The sequence below is a fragment of the Hemicordylus capensis genome, chromosome 3 (assembly GCF_027244095.1).
Source record: "Hemicordylus capensis ecotype Gifberg chromosome 3, rHemCap1.1.pri, whole genome shotgun sequence".
Taxonomy (NCBI): Eukaryota; Metazoa; Chordata; class Lepidosauria; order Squamata; family Cordylidae; genus Hemicordylus; species Hemicordylus capensis.
This window is the reverse complement of record NC_069659.1, coordinates 111,597,705-111,616,630: the sequence shown is the minus strand read 5'-3', so window position 1 is coordinate 111,616,630 and position 18,926 is coordinate 111,597,705. Positions and strand designations below refer to the sequence as shown.

At 43.8% G+C, this 18,926-nt stretch overlaps 1 protein-coding gene and 1 long non-coding RNA gene across 3 annotated transcripts in view; one reads left to right on the top strand and one right to left on the bottom strand.

Moving 5' to 3' along the window:
* Positions 1 to 12,012, bottom strand: part of LOC128349232 (uncharacterized) — a 247,476-nt gene extending 235,464 nt beyond the window's left edge. For both annotated transcript variants that reach the window (XR_008318640.1, XR_008318641.1), the window contains exon 1: positions 11,809 to 12,012. This is a non-coding gene — a long non-coding RNA (uncharacterized LOC128349232). The remainder of the gene's footprint in view (positions 1 to 11,808) is intronic.
* Positions 12,013 to 12,248: 236 nt separating this feature from the next.
* The window catches only part of PTCHD1 (patched domain containing 1), a 336,092-nt gene continuing 329,414 nt past the window's right edge, over positions 12,249 to 18,926 (top strand). Inside the window, exon 1 of the transcript XR_008318636.1 lies at positions 12,249 to 12,481. The gene's annotated coding sequence lies outside the window, so the exon portion shown is untranslated. The remainder of the gene's footprint in view (positions 12,482 to 18,926) is intronic.

Sequence of the window (18,926 nt, the reverse complement as noted above, 5' to 3'; positions counted from 1 at the left end):
CTGCAACCTGGATCACACAAGGTTCCAGGTCACAGAAGAGTCAGCCATCATGCTTACGGGGGCTCCCCTTTAAAACAAATGGAGCTGTAAGCATGACTGGGCTGACTGGAGGGGGTGAGTGACAGCATGGGGTGGGACTTCCTCCCCACTTTTGCAGTTGTGATCATGGCTGGTACTTATAACTTCTGGAGAGGGCTTCTGGGTGACTAGGAACAATGCTACCACAGGTGAGACAACATCTGAAAAAACGATATGTTTCAAGTGCATCCAAGAATCTTAGTAGGAACTCCAAGGCATTTCCATGTACTGTACTCCCACTGCTTTTCCAGTTGTTCAAACCTCTAGAAAAATTGTTTTTTCTACCAACACAGAATTATGAAAAGGCAATAAATAAGGGTTCCAGTTACATTAAATATGTTTTTGCTGAATGTATCATTCTTTTAAAGTCAAACAACTTACTACTGCCTTTCCAAAGAGAATAATCACATATATTCAAGCTGCTAGCTTTAGTAATAGATTAATCTATGTAATACTTTAATCATGAGGCAGGGGTGTGCGAGCAGAGGCGCTCTTACCCCTGGACTTCGAGGCCGAAGTCCAGGGCCTCCACAGCCCCTGGGGGCCCCCAAATCTTCTTTAGTCTGTCCTGGGTGGTGTGGTTGCCTGGCTGAGCATGATGATGCTTAATTTGCAGGGGAGGTGGGGGCCTCCAAAGGCCTTTAGGTCCAGGCTGCAAAATAACCTAGTTGTGCCTCTGTGTGCGGGCAACTGAAACCAAGAAAAGTGCATTTTTGTTATTGGTGCGCCTGAAGGTTAAGAATCTAAGTGTTTGTTTATTTTAGTCAACTGATGTTCTTTGCATCAGTCTAGAGATCTATTCAGGTAAACATGCTTCTTATATGTATATCACATACTGGAGCAGGAGCTGCAGAATTAAATTCTATAGAAATCCATACGTGCATTGGAAGGTACGCATGTGAATGTAGATGCCATCTATCCACGTTGCATTGCTTTTAGTGGGCTGGATGTTCTAATCTTAGCCCTGTCCTCATTATGGTGCAACTAATCTTGGAAAACTTTGTTTATGTTTTGCAAAGAGCTATCACTACTTTGGGGAAGTGTAGAAGTGTTGGGCTTAAAGCTGGTAATATATTGATGTGCAGCTAAAAGAGCATCTCTATGTATAAGGGATGCTATTTTGCTCTGCAGTTTGTTCTTTTCGGCTAGAAGCCATTTGTCAGGGCTTAAAATAACTTCAGAAATTTCTTTGTGCTTTCTATACATTGATCTTCAATGGAACTATAATTGAAATTTATGAGTGCAGATGGAAATATAAAAGCCAAGAAGAGTTCCATTTATTTTGTTAAAGTGAGCATAAAATAAATATGTGAGAAATCCTCTCCATTTCTTTTCCAGGATCAAAATCTACTGCCAGATTCTGTAGTGGGTGGGTGTCCCCATCTGTACTGGGGACACCCACAACTCCTTTGGGTCCAGATTGCCTACCTCCAATGTACTTACTTGAGGGTTAGCAACTTCACAGAAAGCAAGAACACATTTATTTCAGGTTTCTTGTGGGTATCACCGCTATGCATTCTGAGGAGTAAACAGCTTAAAAGCTTCCGCTACCCAAATACAAACAGGAAGGCAGCACATCTGCCAGCACATCTGCCAGCAAGATAAGTGAATGGCGGAGTGGGTAAAATGTCTGTAGATACCAAGTGTATCCACTCCATTACCCAAGCAGGCCATATCTGTCTTACCTGTCCAACCCAGGTTGGCTGGACCCATATCTCAGAAGTGTGGGTGAAAGCACACTCACTTCCAGATAACTTTTTTGATGTTTCCAATCCTCATAGTCCACTCCTGCTGAGCAATTTAATTTGTAATAGTTTCTACTATTCCATTTGGCTCACACGTCCTGCACAGCTGTCACTGCTGCCTACATTAGTGTGAGGAGACTTACTAAGGATCTGAGTAGCCTTGGTTGTATAAGGGCCTAGGAGGTAAGCCATCTCTACTAAGATGTTTCTCAGTAATTCTTTACTGCAGTACTCTTTGCTCATCCCAAACAGTCAAAAGATCAAGGAACTCATGATAGTGCCAGTTTCCCCAAAACAAACATATTGAGGCTATTCTTACAGGCAGTCTAAGCTAGACTAGGCTGCTTGTGTGGAGCAGTGAGATCCGCATTGATCCTGGTGCTCCCGCCCAGCCAAACTTTACTTTGAAGCCCTGTTCTTAGCCAAGGTTAAGGGAGCAAGGGCTCCCTTAACTCAGCTGCACGTAGCTCAAGGAGACACAGAGATGGGCATCTAGAGTGCCCATTTGATAGGGGAATCCCACAATGCATCATTCTTGGTGTGCAATACACATTGTAGGATCACTGGAGGCTGGAACACATCGTCCTGGCCTCTGGAGCTATGTACTGCCTGGTGCAGTGGTGCTCCTCATCTGCGCTCATAGCAATGTTCAAAGGATTGTCTGGGGGAAGGTAAGTGTTGGGCCCCACCCCCGGTTCTTGAAAGGGTGGGCCACTGACGGGAGCCTCAGCAGGGGATTGGCTACTCAGGACTGGGCTGGCATGGCCCAACAGGCCATTGATTGCTTGTGACAAGAGGAGGGCGGGCCCTGTTCCTTTGCTACAGAACTGCATGATGGCGCCGGAGGTGTGGGCAGGGCCTAGCATGAAAGCTGCCCAAGAGGCAGCCTGGAGGGCTAATGGGGAGGCATGGCCTGTTGAGGAAGAATCAGGGAGAGGAGCAGGGGTGTGCTCTGAATGCAGAGCCTTATTTAAAGAGTGGTTTGGCCAAGGATAAGATGGTCAGAGGAGATGGGAGCTCGCAGGCCCTGAAAGCTCCTAGAGAGCAGAAGGGCAACCCCAGTGGAACTGGGAAGAGGAGGTGTTTAAGCCTTGCCCTGCCCACTACTTTTCCACACCAAATCTTCCCCCTCCAAGCTATTTTACCCCATGAAAGATTCCAAACACATTCTTTAAGTGCAAGCACTTTTGTTACATAAGTATGTATGAACAAAATAGGTATGAACAACCACAGAAATTGTCTTCTAGAAGCCCAACAGAGCTGGGGCTTTGTCATAAGGCATAAAGTTAAACCTTATTCTCTAGGCTAAATATAGGCAGCTCCTTCAACCTTTTCTCATAGGACTCGGTTTCCGGAACCTTCACCATCTTTGTTGCCCTTCTCTGAGCCCTTTCCAGTTTATCAATGTACTTCTTAAAATGCAGCACCCAGAACTGGGCTGAGTATTCCAAGCAAAAATTGACCAGCACAGAATAAAGTAGAACTTTTGCTTTTTGTGATCTGGGCTCTATGCCTCTGTTAATGCAGCCCCAAACTGCATTTATCAGCACAATAACTAGCATAAACTAATGATTAGCTTTACAATTCCATTTACAAAATCTTACATATAGACCATCCCCTCACATTGTTAGGGGCTTTGCTGCAGGGTTTTAACAGTAAACCGTGGCTGGAAGTTCAGATTCTTCAGAATTGTGAAGGGAATCAAATGTATTCTGACATAGCATGCAATGTACATTTCCCTCTTTATAAGGATTAACCAAAATGAGAGATTGGAACATCTTATAATTGATATAGTCTTACAGTTTAGCAATCTCATATATTGGGGCCTTTCACATGATCGCATGGGCAAGCGGGGAGAAGGCAGGGTTAAGCCTACCTTCCCTGCAGATGATCCTAGAATCACTGCCATGACAACCAGTGCAGCCTTCCAGAGCCTGGGGAAAATCCCATAATGCACTGTGTAATGCACATGGTGCATTGGGGGATTCCCCTGGGGGTTGGACGCTCTAGGCACCCATTTCTGTGTCAGCGCAGGTTGCAAGCAATTCACACTGTCACACTATCCCAGAGCCTGGGTTAACGGAGCACTCATTCCATTAACCGCAGCTAAAAGTCAGGCTTGAAAGCCGAGTTTGGTGCTGCTGCAGCACCAGGATCCATGTAGATCCTGGTGGTTCTCACAGCTTGGCTGTCAACACCTGGGCTTGGCTGCTCATGAGAACAGACTCACTGCCTACTTAACTGCTGAGGAGAAGAAGGAAACTCCATATTTAATAACTAATTAAATGTGCTTTTAAAATGATGAACACAGTTATTATTGGCCAGGACCATAATTTCCCTAGTAACCAGCTAATGTGATATACAAGATTAAAGCCCAAGATGAAAGACCTATGAAACAGACCGCCAAATGCTCTTCTTTGTTCCTGACAGTGGATGTTAAATTATTAAGCTAACAAGGCAAGCTTGCAATGCTAAGCCCAAGTGAAGCCTGATTTATATTGTGACAGATTAATGTAACTATTCAAACAATAAATCAAAGATGAAACTCTGCTTTGTGATTTTTAATTAAGTATTATGTCAATTAAACAGAAACATACTTAAGAGAGCTATTATGTGTATGTTAGTGCTAAGAGTCACTTCTGCCCCAAGGTTTTTGGAAAACCAGTGATTACCGATATTAAATAACATGAATAGTCCAGCACAAAATTGGAACTAAAGTATGGGATGGTTAATCAATGGGTATCAATGCCTGAAAGTGATTTTAGTAGGATATTTAATATGATTCTATAAGGCTGTTCTCATGTGCAGCCTAACCAATGCTAGGAAAGCCCAGCCTTGGTTAGGCTGCATGTGATAACTTGCGGGATCGGGTCTGATCCCAGTGGGGCAGTGCAACTTAGCCCAGCTTTCTAGCCCGGCTTTTAGCCTGGTTAAGAGCACTCCCTTAACCCAGGCCCAGCAGTCATGTGACCACATGGGCTGCTTGAAGCTCATGTGTCATTGTGGCGCACAACAACACATGAGTAGACCCCCGACTGGGAGGCTGCAAGCAGCTGCCCAGCCTCAGGGGGTCTCTCCAGAATGCCCCACACACTCGCATGGGGCATCCTGGAACTTCTGGGGGCCAGCCGGCCCCTGATCACCGCCACCCCTGCCAGCTCTGTGACGGAGCTGGCAATTGTGTGGGTGGCTGATCCAGCTGCCCAGGGCTCTGGACAGGATTGACAGAGCTAAGCCCGCTCTCCCCACAGACTCGAAAGAAGCTCTTCTCATAGATCATGAGAAGAACTTCAATGTGTAGTTCTAAATGGTTTTTTAAATTGTTGTTAAATGTTTTGTAAATTGCCTTGAGATTATTTTAATGAAAGGCAGTATAAAAATTGAACAATAAATAAATTTAAATCATGGGTACAAGAGGAAAAGATCAAAAAACACCTATCACATCTCTCACACATGCTGTGTGAGAAATAAGAATCATACTCTGTGATATGACATCCATTTTAGCAAACAGCAAATACGTAAGTTAATGTCTTCTTGCTATTTTTGTTTTGAATATATTCAGATCCAGATCATACATCTCTTTGATCTACTCTTCTAAATCAAATCAAGAGGAGTTGATCATAATCAAGAGGACCTGATCATAACAATAGCATTTTTTTACTTTCTCCAGTTTTCTACCTCTTCTTTCAGTGGTATTAAGAGAAGTTAGAGGCAACAAAGATTAATTCCATTCTGATTTTTCTTCTTCTCCTATATTTTTCAACATTTCTGGGTGGGGGGAATCTAATTTGGATGTTTTACTTAGGTCTGAAGAATGCATTAAACACTTTAATCACATTTATTTTTATTTAAAATGTTTATTTTTGCATATTTAGCTTGTTCAACTAATGGGCATTATCCAACCTTTCCATTTCCAAATGTCAACGTCAAGATGTGGATGCTCCTGTCACTATGCCATCTTTTGCAGTTCTGTACACATCTTAAATTTACACAATTTAAACCTAAAGTCCTACAGGACAATGTTGTTGAAAGCAATAGTGCTGTCAATATGCTGTTTCTTTGGGCTTAGCTCTGAACCCTACTCTGCATAATTTCCATTAGAGTTGGTAAGAATTCTGTAGAATATTTGAATTATGGAGAGCCTATTTTTGATTGTGGACTGTGTCTACATTGGAGAAGATTTTACCACTTGGGCGACAGTTGTTATTCTTTCAGTGACATCATAAAACATTCCTTTGTCATTCTCCATTTCATAATGGTTGCTGCTTCTGATCTGCTACATCTGTCTGCTATCTGGTTTAAGCTGCTTTCATATTGCTGTGTTAAAAAATTATTGTATACACTGCTTTAAATCTTGCTGACAAGTGGTATATAACTTTTTAAGTACATCAGTTTCATCTCCCAATCATCACCTGTAGGACATATACAACTGGAGAGGGGAAGCCAGATCTCTGTTGTCTGGTCACATGTTGAGCCAATTTTTATTATGTATTTGCACATTAAATAAAAGTAAGGGAGATGGTGGCTGGCATGCAGGTCTTACGAGAGTGGAGCAAGAGCTCCATCCTTGCAAGGAGCCAGTAAATTAACTGCATGTGAAACTTGGTTTATACTCCAGCACAAGTGGAAAGGGAGAGAGAGAAATATTTTTGCTTCTCTCTCCTCCCCACATAAGCCCTTTTATCTGCCAGGAATATATCTCTAAGGGCTGCACAACCCTCAGGGACATATTCCTGTCGGAGAAAATAATTTTGGCTGGGACAGGAGAGAAGCAAAATATCTTCCCTCTCCCCACTTAACCCACACTGTGTTGCAAACCAAGCCTTGTACACAGCTAGTTTATTGGTTCTCAGAAAAGACAGAGCTCTTGCTCTGCCCTCATATGGCTGTACTGCAAATCAGCCCGTACAAATAAGTTTGCCACATAGTCGGATGTGACAGACAATCAGTTTCTCAAATGGTTGTATATGCATCATAGGTTTCAAGCTGAGGTCATGTGTGGGGTGTAGATTCCCCTCTAATGATATCCCCCCCTCACCATTTTACTGAACTCCTGCGCCCCACCAAACCTAATTACTCAGATCTCCCACACACAAATTATTTCTCCCCTCCTTCCAAAAGCATCAAGTGAAGACTAATCATGTTTTCTCTCTGTCTGCACCCCTGGTCACATAGTAGATAACCATTGCTTACTATTCTCCACAAAGACTAAAACTGAGCTGAGCATACTAGTTATTGTATGTTCAATGCAACTGAACATACTTCACCTTTTCATGTTTGTTCAGTGTACTTTTGAAAGTATTTGTCTATTCAGGAAGCATAGTTTTCACTCTGACTTCATTGTGTTTTCCCTCATTGATGTCAGCAAGTGGCAAATTCTGATTAGTTATTATGTATCACAATGTAATCATGTTCACCTCAAGATTCCTGTTTAGGATGGATCATCCATACGGGTAATTCCGAAAGAACCTTTAACAACAACAACAAAAACCAGTCTCAGCAGCAGCTAGGGGAAACAATGGCATTAAACACAAATTTTAAAAGATATTTTAAAAGATTTACAGTGTTTTGAGAGAGAAAATTGGTTCCCTCCTATAGTGAATTTCTGCTCAAAAGTCAATATGGGAGAATATTCACTGCAGCCTTAAAAGAGAAAAACTTTTTCTCTCAAACAGTATATTATCTATTTGGGTTTGAGAATCCCAGTTCTGTCATCTGAGAAGTTGTCAACTTGTCATAGTTGTTATAAAAATATTTGAAAATCTAATGCTAGTATGTAATACAACTTGAATATCAGTGATTCATCTTTGATCACAGTGTCACCAGATGTGGCATCTAGACTCTTCAAAGCAAATCAAGGACCTTCTACCAATTTGAAGAACTGACCTGAGAGCTTGTATTTTAGAAAATATTTATGATCCACCGATATGCTGTTCTTCAAATTATTAGATGGTTTCTGCAGGTCTGATAAGTTTCAGAATTTAAGACAGAATTTTTAGATCTATTTTTAAGAATATAGGACAGGTTATCAATGGCAAATATTTAAGTTTGTTTTTTAATCACAAAATATTTTGCTTTCACATTTAAAAAAAAATCATCAGACAAAGAAACAATTACAGACAGAGCTAATGGCTGATACTGAGGGAAATTGCCCTAAGTAGTCCCCTTGACATTAAAAGAATGAGCAATTTCCCTCAATATAGCATCACCTTCTACATAAATCACGTTGGGGAGTTGTTGGTCTGTGTGAAAAGATAATAGAAACCTAGTACTTAGAGATTCCTCGTTGAAACATGTGATGCTGCAGTAGGAAAGGTTAATTTTGCTTAATATCTAATCTTAGGCTGTGCACAGTAGGGATGTGCATGAAAGAGATTTTTTGTCTTCTTTCAAGCTTGAATGAAAATGCTGATGGCCAGAACATTTCATCTAAACAGCAGTTGAACCAATTGTTTTGACAAGACAAAACTCAAAACATTTTGAGTGTCCTGGCCATAGGGAACAATGGGTAAAGTTGAAAACCCCCATTGTTCCCCATGGGTAGTTCCTAGGTAAAACAAAGTGGCTTGGGTGGTAGGGCAGGATGTAGACCACCCAACCCACAAAAGAAATGGGCAAATGGGCGATTTCCCCCTAACCCCCATAGCATGGGTTTGGGTTTTTTGATTTGTTTAAAATCACCCACTTGCCCATTTCCTTTTTGGGCTGGATGGTAGGTATCACCCATCATGCCTTATTACCCAATCCACTTTGGTGTCCCTCAGAGCTACGCATGGACAATGGAGTGTTTCAAGTTCCCCCATTGCTCCCTATGGCCAGAAAAAGCTTCACTCACAGAATGCACTCCACATAATTTTTGCATTGCAATTTGCAATGCATTTTGCAACCCTGCCTTCAAAAACCACTGCAGAAGCACACAGTAAATGGGAATCTGTCCCTCCCAACACACAACACACAATTCAAACCTAGTCAAAAAATGGCCAAGAAAAGAATCCTTGACCCAGAATCCACTGCCAGCCACAGTCGCTGTGCTGCAATAACATCATTGGCAAAAGTTGCTGTCTTACACAAAATTATGACCCTTACTTCCTAGCATTGCAACGGCTGGGTGGGAGGTAGATGGACTCTCCCTTTCCCTCTCTGCTGGGCTTCTAACCCTTCATCAGGGCTTCTTATCCCTTCATCAGGAACCACCCATCCTGAGCTCAGTTTATCTAGCTACACAATTCTACCTAGCACTGTCTGAGCTGATTAAAATCAGCTTTCCTGAAATCCAAGGTACATGTCTGACTTTGCCTGCCTTTAGCTTTCCATGAGATCAACAATATCAGCATTACGTGGTAGCTTTCTGTCAAAGTCCCCACTGCTTTAATCTCATTGACCATCTCTTCCCTGTTGGTAGGGATCAAGAAAGAGAGCTGATTCCTTTGTCTTTTCCTTCATTTTCTGAAAGAGGAAGTTGTCACTAAAGGCACATCAGGAATTTGTTGGAGATTTGATTATTTTCAGAGTTTATTTCCCAAAAGATATCTGGGTAGCTAAAGTTACCCATTAATACTAATTGTTGCTTTCTGAAACTTCTTTAAGTTGTTTCAGGAAACTGTTGCCCACAGCCTCTCCATGGTATGGTAGTCTGAAGTAGAACACAACTACAATGTTATTTTTATTTATTTCTCTGTTTATATTTATGCAGATGGTCTCCACTGGTCTACCACATTCACTTACTTGGTTCTGTGCAGGTGTACACACTTCCAACAAATAATGCTGCTACTCCTCCCTTTTTATTATTTTTTAACAAGTTGTATCTTTCAATTTCTGCATTCCAGTTCTGGAAATTAAATCTCTGTACATTCCATTTCCACCTGTCAAGTCATATTTACCTTTCTGTACAAGGTGTTCAAGCCCATATTGTTATTCCCCATACTTTGTATATGGACATTCCAAGTCATGGATATTATGTTCCAATGTCTCTCCTGCTATTCTATAGTGAGTTTGTTGCCCTAGTTTTTCCAGTAATGCCCATGTCTTTATCTTTAATACTTACCTCTCTACTACTTTTGAGCCTTTGTTTTCATCTTGCACATGATTAATTTTAAAGCCCTTTTGATCGGCCTTCTGACAAACACATTTTTCCTAGTCTGAGGTACAGCCCATCTCCTGCTAGTAGTTCTTCATTTAGGAAACCATCGTCTCAGAAATCACATCTCATTGACCTGAAGTAATATTCTCTCTTCTTGTGTCTTCTACCTTTTACTGCAAGAATTGCCAGAAACACCTCCCAAGCCCCAAGGTCCTCCGCCTTCCTTCCCAGAGCCTTATAGCCAGTAAATACAGTCACAGTTGTGCCTAGCAGTGTCATTTATACCATGTGGATGAACAAGAAGGAATAATGATCTGTGGATCCGATAAGTCTTGGGAACCTATCCATCACCCTGGATCTGCATACTGTGGAATCAACACCCTTCACTAGAAAACAGGTACAGTCAATAACATCGACTCCCATACCTCTCAGTAGGGAGATCTCTCACCACTACCACTCTTCTCTTCCCTTTCCAGCAGGTGGTAGTAGTCTCTGTACTTAAAGGGCTGACAATCTCCTTCTCTGCCTAATGTAGCCTACTGTAGCTATTCTCCATCAGGTTATTCAGAGCCACTCTCACTTGAAAGATACTAGAAGTGATTTCTTAATTCCAGTGGCTCAGAATGCCTTTTGATCCTCCTGCTGAGTTCCATCCAATTCCTTTCCCCTCATAGAACTTGTCTTCTTCGTTCATGGTCACCTCCTGCTGTTAACCTTGCGGCAACAACCCCGTGTCTGTCCAAGAACTTCTCATCCTCTCTACTGAGGTTTAGAAACTTATTCATCCAGTACTCTTAACTTTCTCTTTTAATAGAACAACCAACTTACACTTGCTACAGGTTGTCAATGATACATTTAGGGGGGAAAAACATAGTACACAATTGCAGGTCACCACCACAGAGCCCTTGGGGGTCAAATGTCACCAAGCCTGGAGGGTCAGGGGGCCTACAAGGCTCTCCCTGGCTCAGGGACAGGGTGCACTCTGCCACAGCTGCTCTTTCCACCAGGTACTACATGAGCCCAGGCCCCTCCTCTTTGATCCTTTCTCCCCAATGACTCCCCCTCTCCCCCTCCTTCTCCTCCTCCTCATTCAGGCACCCACTTCTGCCAGCCCTTTCCTTTCCCCTTCAGGAGCCATGGCTCTCCCTCTTTCCTCTCCCTCTCCCCATTTCCAGATCCTCCTTCCCGTTCTCCTCCAGCTGAGATAAGGGCAGGGCCATCGCCGGCAGAGCAGCTGCGGGTGCATGGGTAAGGTGCTCCTGTCCTTCCCAGGGCAAGATTGGCTGTCTTGCTTCTTCCCCCCCATCCCCACAGTGGAAGAAGGCATGCATATGGCAGGCAGGAGGGCCAAGGAGTGAGGAAGCACCAGCTGCCCTGACAAGCGGGGGTCGAGGTGGCGGCCAAGAGGGAGGAAGAAAGCCATGTTGGGCTCGGCAGCGGCTGCTGACTGAGTGGGGGCCATCACACTTTGCTAATTTCCCCACCCCCTTGCGTCTGATGTCAGACTCAGGGAGTGTGGCAGGGGGGAGGGGCGCGTGCGATGGAGGCGCCCTGCCTGCACTTTCTCACCCAGTGCCCAGGAAGCCTGCTACACCCCTGCTTGCATCATCTTATCTCTGGTTCATGTCCTAACTTCTGCCTCTACTCATGGAGTGGCTTTTGCTCCTTGGTTTGAATTTTGCCAGAGGTCTTATGATGTGGTGCTGTTTAAGAGATGATTTGGTGCCAACTATTTTGAATAAGTATTAATGTGGTTTGATGCTGTAGACATCTGTTTAAATGCCTCCTCAAATCATGTCATTCTGCAATGTAGACCATTTTACCCCCGGGTGGAGACTGCCTATTTGGAAATATGCTAAGACAAGTATATTCCTTACAGTATGCAATCATACAATTTTCTCTTACCTTTCAAACTTTTTCCTGGACATGGGAAGTAAACCACTCAGTCCTGTTCCTAGCTCTTCAAGTCTGCTGTTTTCATCACACATTTGCAGTGTGAGTTATGAGGGACCCATGTTCTGCAGCAAAACATCTTCATAAAGTCACCTCATTGGGCAGATGCTTCCCTCAGCCATAGAAACGTGGGTTGCTATCTGCTCTGCTCTCATGTTGCTGCAGCAGGGAGGAAAAGGGAAAAAGCTCGTGTATGCTGCTGCACTGCCAGACTAATAAGCTGAGTGATGCTTTCATGTTCGTCAGTAGCAGTCTGTAGCTAGGGAAACCCCATGGTTTCCTAGCTATAATTCTCAGCTTTCAACCTGTTGCTAGGGAAACCCTGGTATTTCCTAAGCTAAAAGCTGCCTCATTGGTGCCTGGACTTTTTCAGTCCCAATCTGTCTGTGTAATCAATGCAGTGGTGTGACAGAAAGCCTTCCTATAGCTGCAGCAGAATCCATTTAAATTTAACACAAGACAAGCACATTCTGTTCTGCGATCATGACGAGAGTCTTAGGAGCAGCCAGCTTTGGGGTCCCAAGTTATCCTTTGTGGCACCCCTGAGAAGCAAACTAGGGGTGTCTGAAGTGTAAACGACAATCATGAACCTCACTGCATGCTTTCTTCTACAAAATTGTCACAGGTAAGTGATGAAAAGGGGGGGGGAGCCAGAGGATGCTCATGCCCTGTGAAGAGACTATTGCAGTATCTGTCATTCTTTCTTACTACAAATCTAGCAGGACAATTCTGTTGATGTTAGAGTCATGAATGATTATTTTATGAAGTTTCTTATAAGCAGGATTGTACACATACTTTGGGTATCAGTGTTTTTATTTTTATGGGATGGAGGAGCTCTTGCAAGGACTAAGTGGTTAACAGAACAGCAGGGAAACAAGCACTGTGCTGTTTCAGCTGCTAATAAGCCTGTTATCCATTTTTAAAGGGTTAACGTCAAAATAGCTTTTAGACTCCCAGTAACACCATGGGTTATTTTGTTCAATCCTGAAAGCAGCAGCCTCCTTAGAAATCCTATCAGCTTTCTCTGCTTTTTTCAACTTGTAGGGACTTCAGACAAAGAAACAGGACGGGCATGTGGATGTTCTAACTAAATTTCAAAGTTAGTCACACAGGTAGTTCAGTTCTCCCTTTGTCACTCTGACAATGTAATCCACACTTTGAGGCTTTTCTCACAACCAGCCGAACTCTGCTTGGGCTGTCCCAAGCAGGATTAGGCTGGTTGTGAGAAGCAGCGGGATCCTCGTGGATCCTTCCACTGCCCTTAAAAAACCTGGCTTTTCACCGAGGTTAAGGGGTGCTCTTGCACCCTTAACCCAACTACCAGGAATTGTGTGATTCCTCAGGCTACGTGAAGCCCGAGAAATCACAGAGACAGGTGCATAGAGTGCCCATCTGAGGGGGGTGGGTGGGAATCCCCAATGCAACATGCGTGTCATGCGTTGCATTGAGGGATGCCTGGAGGCTGGAATAACAAGTTCTGGCCCCAGATCCCTCCGCCCTGCTCCGTGCTTCACGGAGCTGCACAGATCAGGGCTGTCTGTGTGGGTGCACAGAAGGTGCACCGAAGCCAACCTGCTTGGTCATCTGGGGAGAAGGTAAGTGGAAAGCAGCCTTCCCCCGGTGCCTTCCCTGTCTGCCCAGGGCAATCGTGAGAATCACCCCTTTGTCTTTTTCATACTGTATTCCACCCGGATCCCTGCCACTTTCTAATCCACAAATATGATGATGAGGTCTTTCACAGAACCTCATGGCCACTGCTGGGCATGCTGTGGGGAAGGAAGGAGCTCACCTGCCTTCCCTGGTAGATGAGCAGCAGAGCACCCACGTGACTGGCGGTATGGCAATGGCAGCAGCTGAGAGCGGGAGGGCTTCCCCCTCCTGCATCCCAGGGTGCCCCATGCTATGAATATGGCTGCTTCTCTTCCCCCCCCCCCCCCCGGTTTGCTGCCAGAAATTATGGCGTGTTCAGGGGAAGCCTCTTAGCCCGGCAGCGATCACCCAAATGATCACCTACTGATGTTAAGCAAACCACAGGCTGGGTTAAAAAGCGGTGCTATGGCTTGGGGGCAGTGATGGGATTGGGTTTGATCCCAGCACTTCACATGCACAGCCTAGCCCAGACTGGGCTGCGCTGCCCGTGTGAACAGCCTTGATATATCACAACCCTTAATCACTCCTCCCTGGCCCAGGCTTTTCAAATCAAAATCATAGCTGAGTCCTCAGAGATTGGATTCTCCATTTCTGCAGATGTAGGCCTGCTCTCACAAGCAGCAGATGAGGCAGCAAACCAGGCATGTCTAAACTCTGCCACTTGAGAATGCAGCTGGGTTGGGATGTTCATGGAACCAGAGACTGCTGGTTTGAAGGTGGGGGGGGGTAACTGTAAGGACTTGGGAGTATGCTCTTCCCTCCCACCGCCGCGTTTCCCTCGCTCGCGCTTTTCTCAGAAATGGTCCTGCCGGGGCGTCAGCATACCTCCTTGTCTCCCCAGTACATTGTGGACTGGATGTACGCATGCACGGTGGCCACTTCCGGCCACTTCCAGTTCTCAACATACCAGGGAGACAAGGAGGTATGCTGCCGCCCCAGCAGGACCATTTCTGAGAAAAGCATGGGTGGGGGAAACATGGTGGGGGAAAGGTAAGAGCACCCTCCCCAGTCCTTAAAGTTCCCCTCCACCTTCAAACCAGCCAAACTGCCAGTCTTTCGAACCGGTTTGGAGGCCCATAAAGGTCCTCCAAACCAGTTCCGTGCACATCCCTACAGGTGGGGACACAAATGATTTAAGACTTCCATTCATTCCCCTCTAATAATAACAGTGATATTTTTATAGCACTTCTGAGTGTTCAAAGCATGATGAATGATCCTGAGGTAATCCTTAATAAGTATTATTATCCCCATATTGCATTGGGGAACTAAGACTGAGAGGGAAAGGATTGCCTAAGGCACCTGTTGAGTTTGTGGGAAAGGTGAGATTCAAACCACTGGAGTTCCAGTTCACAGCTTAATCTCTTACCCACTACACCAGCTCAACAACCTTCTTCCAGGCATGCTTGTTTTCTGTGTGAAACTTTTTGTGAGGGTGCTAGGGAGCATTCACCTGCTCTCTGAAGTGATACAGTCTACAGGCTGTTTAACCTTGCTGTTTTTAATGGGCTTGCTATTTTAATCTATCTCTTGTAATGTGGTTGTAATTTTTTAAAATGTAAATTTGGTTTTATTTATATTGTAGTGCTGTGCACTGCCTTCTGAAGAGTTTGCTCTTAAAACGTGGTGGTAGTTTGTTTGTTTAAACAAATGAATGAATACATACATATAGTTCAGACCACAGAAAAGTATATGATCTTGGCTGCTATTTATGAGAGATAGGGCTAGATACAAGCAGAGGCGCTCTTACCTCTGGACTTTGGGGCCGAAGTCCAGGGCCTCCACAGCCCCTGGGGGCACCCAAATCCTCTTTAGTCTGTCCCGGGTGGTGTGGGAACCCGGCTGAGCATGACGGTGCTTAATTTGCAGGGAAGGGGGGCCTCCAAAGGTCTCTACTACTACTACTACTACTACTACTACTACTACTACTACTACTATACTGCTCTTCAACAAAATTCTCAAAGCGGTTTACATAGAGAAATAAAAAATACATAAATAAGATGGCTCCCTGTCCCTAGGGCTCACAATCTAAGAAGAAACATAAGGCAGACACCAGCAACAGCCATGGAAGGGATACTGTGCTGGGGCTGGATAGGGCCGGTTGCTCTCCCCTGGCTAAATCTTAGAGACTCGCCACTTTAAAAGGTGCTTCTTTGCTCAGTTAGCAGGGGTTTAGGTCCAGGCTCCAAAATTACCTAGGTGCACCTCTGGATACAAGACCTATAAATTTGAGATTGTCTACCTTACCATGCAGGTATGCCTCAGATAGATACAACTTCCTCTGGAAGTTGTAAACACTGGAATTATGTTATTTTGGCAATTCTGAATGTGATGCCCCATCCCAATTTCCTTAAACCTCTAGGCCAAGGCAACCCTTCCATGAGGTGAGGGGAGGAGTTGCCCCTGGCAAAAAGATACCCTCCAGCCTGCTTTAATTTTAAAAAAGAGGCGGAAGAGGGTACACACAAGGGGGGTGTTTGGAGCCCTGCCTCAGGTGTGCAGAGGTCTTGAGATGCCACTATCTCCAGGGTAATTGTAAAAACGAAATGGGATAAAGTGTAGTCTACCCAAGAGATTAAAAGAGAAATACATATGGTCCCCAAGACAAACATCTCTGGGGCTTTATGACATACCTGAAGCATGTGTCTATGACATACCTGAAGCATGGGTCTTCCCTTGCAGAATTCCATTCACAGATATCAGGACCCTCAGCAGGCTTTCCCTTCCAAAATACATTTTGGGATGTGTTAGATTATGCCAGTAGGCTTGGTAGAAGCTGTATGTTCAGGTCATGAATTTTGTCTTCCCTAGAGTTACAAATTTATTGCAAAAGAACTGAACAAAGTGATTTGGGTCACCAAAGCAGTATGAAGATGACACATCTTGTTTACCAGTTAGCACCAGAATGGATGTACATATAAAACCTGCTAACAGTTCAGCGGCTATCACATCACAGCTATTTGGCAGATATCCATAACCACTGCAAACACTGCATTTGTGAAAGTTTTAAATTGTTCTCTCAGGATTTTTGATACCAACTCTCTCAATCCTCATCCTCTGACCTAGTTATGACCTCTGTTGCCTCATATGGTTAACAGAAAGAAAGGGGTGATTAATTGATTAGGAGGTGAGTTTATCAAAGGGACAAAGAAGATTAACACTCATGTAGGAGATTGGTGACTGCCTTTGAAAGAAGTAAATAAATCTCCCAAAGGACAGAAACAGTTGGCAGTTTTGCTACATGTAATGAACAAATTACACTTCCAGTCCATATTTCCTGCAGTGTACTCTGTTGATGAACAGCCAAAAAAGTGACAACTCCCTAATTAGTTAACTCTAGGCAACAAATTAAAAACTTTCAGAGTAAAGTCAGGGAGCAAGGAAGATGAAGAGCAAACAGAACTGATGGCAAGCTTTAAGCTCTGATTTTTCACACAGCTCAGTGAGGAAAAAGTACTACATTCATAGCACAATGTTTGCAAATATTGACATTTCAGTTTATTGTCAAAAACTAAATTATTATTAGAAATAAAAAATACAGAAGTAAAAGAGAAAGAAAAGAATAACTGATCATTATTAAAATAACTGATATCAGAATCTTTTATTCTTTAAACATATATGTGGGGTAACCACTGAATTTAAAGATGTTTCCAGTTGCTTCTTTCATTGTAAAAGATTTTTATATCTGATACTTTATGTACATTATATGATGTTGCTTTCATAGGCACAGTCTCAGAATTGAGATGACTCTTATTGGCTTTAGGTAAATATTGTAAAAGTGAATGGCTGTTCATCAATCATTCTAAAACCAAGGCCATTGTCTTTGGCAGAAAATAATTTGTACATGAATTAGACAAAATGAAGAACAGGTTCAGCCATATTGATACCTGGGCATTCTTTTTTCTGCTTCAGTGTGAAGGAACCAGCAACAGACTGAAAAGTAGGACAGGCAACTTACAATGTTCTCATATTTGGGAGGTTTAAGAACATAGGTCCTGGTGGATCACGACCTCTGTCACAGTGACAGGAGGCCAATCTGGAAGAGAGCTAACATCAAACAACAACGTTGCTGAGGATGACTCCTCTGATCCATAAAGGGCTCTAAAGTGGGCCACCCAGGCCACCATGGGAATCTGACAGTTAAGACATAGATGACAAGCATAGGGATGGTCATTTACAATTCACCAGAAAAGAGTAGAATTTGTCCCCTTGGCTGCCTCCATAAGGCCCCTCCATGAAGTTCTAAGAGCCTCCCTTTTTTAACTTTCAGAAGGCCTTTATATTTTTTCTTTGCTACCACCAAACTCGCTGCTGTTACACTCTGAGGATCCAATTGAAACAATCTGAAGGTAGTCATCAATTCCTTTTTAGTGGAAATACAGTCTTTAGTGGAAAGACAGTCTCCTAGATCTGGCCCGGGCTGAGGAATGAGCCCTACTCCTGTCTTGACTAAGATGGCCCTGTACAGACTGAATCAAGGTGGTATAATTATTTAAAACTGAGGGACCTACAGCAGCACCCAAAAGCTCCTCATGGGTACTCAACATCCTATCAGATCATAGCAACTTATACATGGACTGTGCCCACTTAGCATTCCACCTAACCCACACTCCATCTGTTTCCAAGGAGATATCAGTTGGAAAATTGTCCTCAAGGTGAATCCTTCCAGCTGATACAATTAGCTTTAAAGTCAGGGGGAGATGATCACTATCGGGTCTCGGCATGACTGTCATCTATTTCACCCAATTGGCTATGGTGTAAGAAATAAGCCAGTAATCGATGGTAGACAGCTCCCACCCTGACCAACAGGTGTATTCTGCTGGACGGTCACCTTTAGCTACTCCATTGAGAATGTTCAAATTATTGCAGTTGGCCAACTGGGCCAGACACAGACCAGCCACATTGCACATCACATCCTTCGCCAGCTTAGAGGGGAAGAAAGAGTTACCAATATCATCTAGAGGGACAGCGTTAAAAGCCCTATATAGAGTGACATCGTCCTGCCCCATTCTGGTGTTAAAATCACCTCCTATAAGAAGGTGCGCCAAGGGATAAGCTCCCAAAAAACCCTCTATAAAGTTGTGTAACTCATGCCATAGATGTTTTATCTGTGAATGCTTATGCAAAGGAGGTAAATAAATGTTAATCAAAATAACCGGAGTGAGCCCAAATTGCAAAAGAACTGCCAAAGCCCAACAGGCATGAGGGGGGTTATATTCGCTTGCATAGAACTGGACAGCATAACAGCCAAACCACCTTTGGCCCTGCCACCTTTCTTATTCGGAGAAGCATGAATACATAGCACATGAAAGCCACCACATACTCGCCAGCACCTGACCCTCGGAGCTGCCAGCAGCAGCTGCTGCTTGTCTGGGTGAGTGATCTGCCTGCCCAGGGATGGCAGAACGATTGTCTGTGGGAAG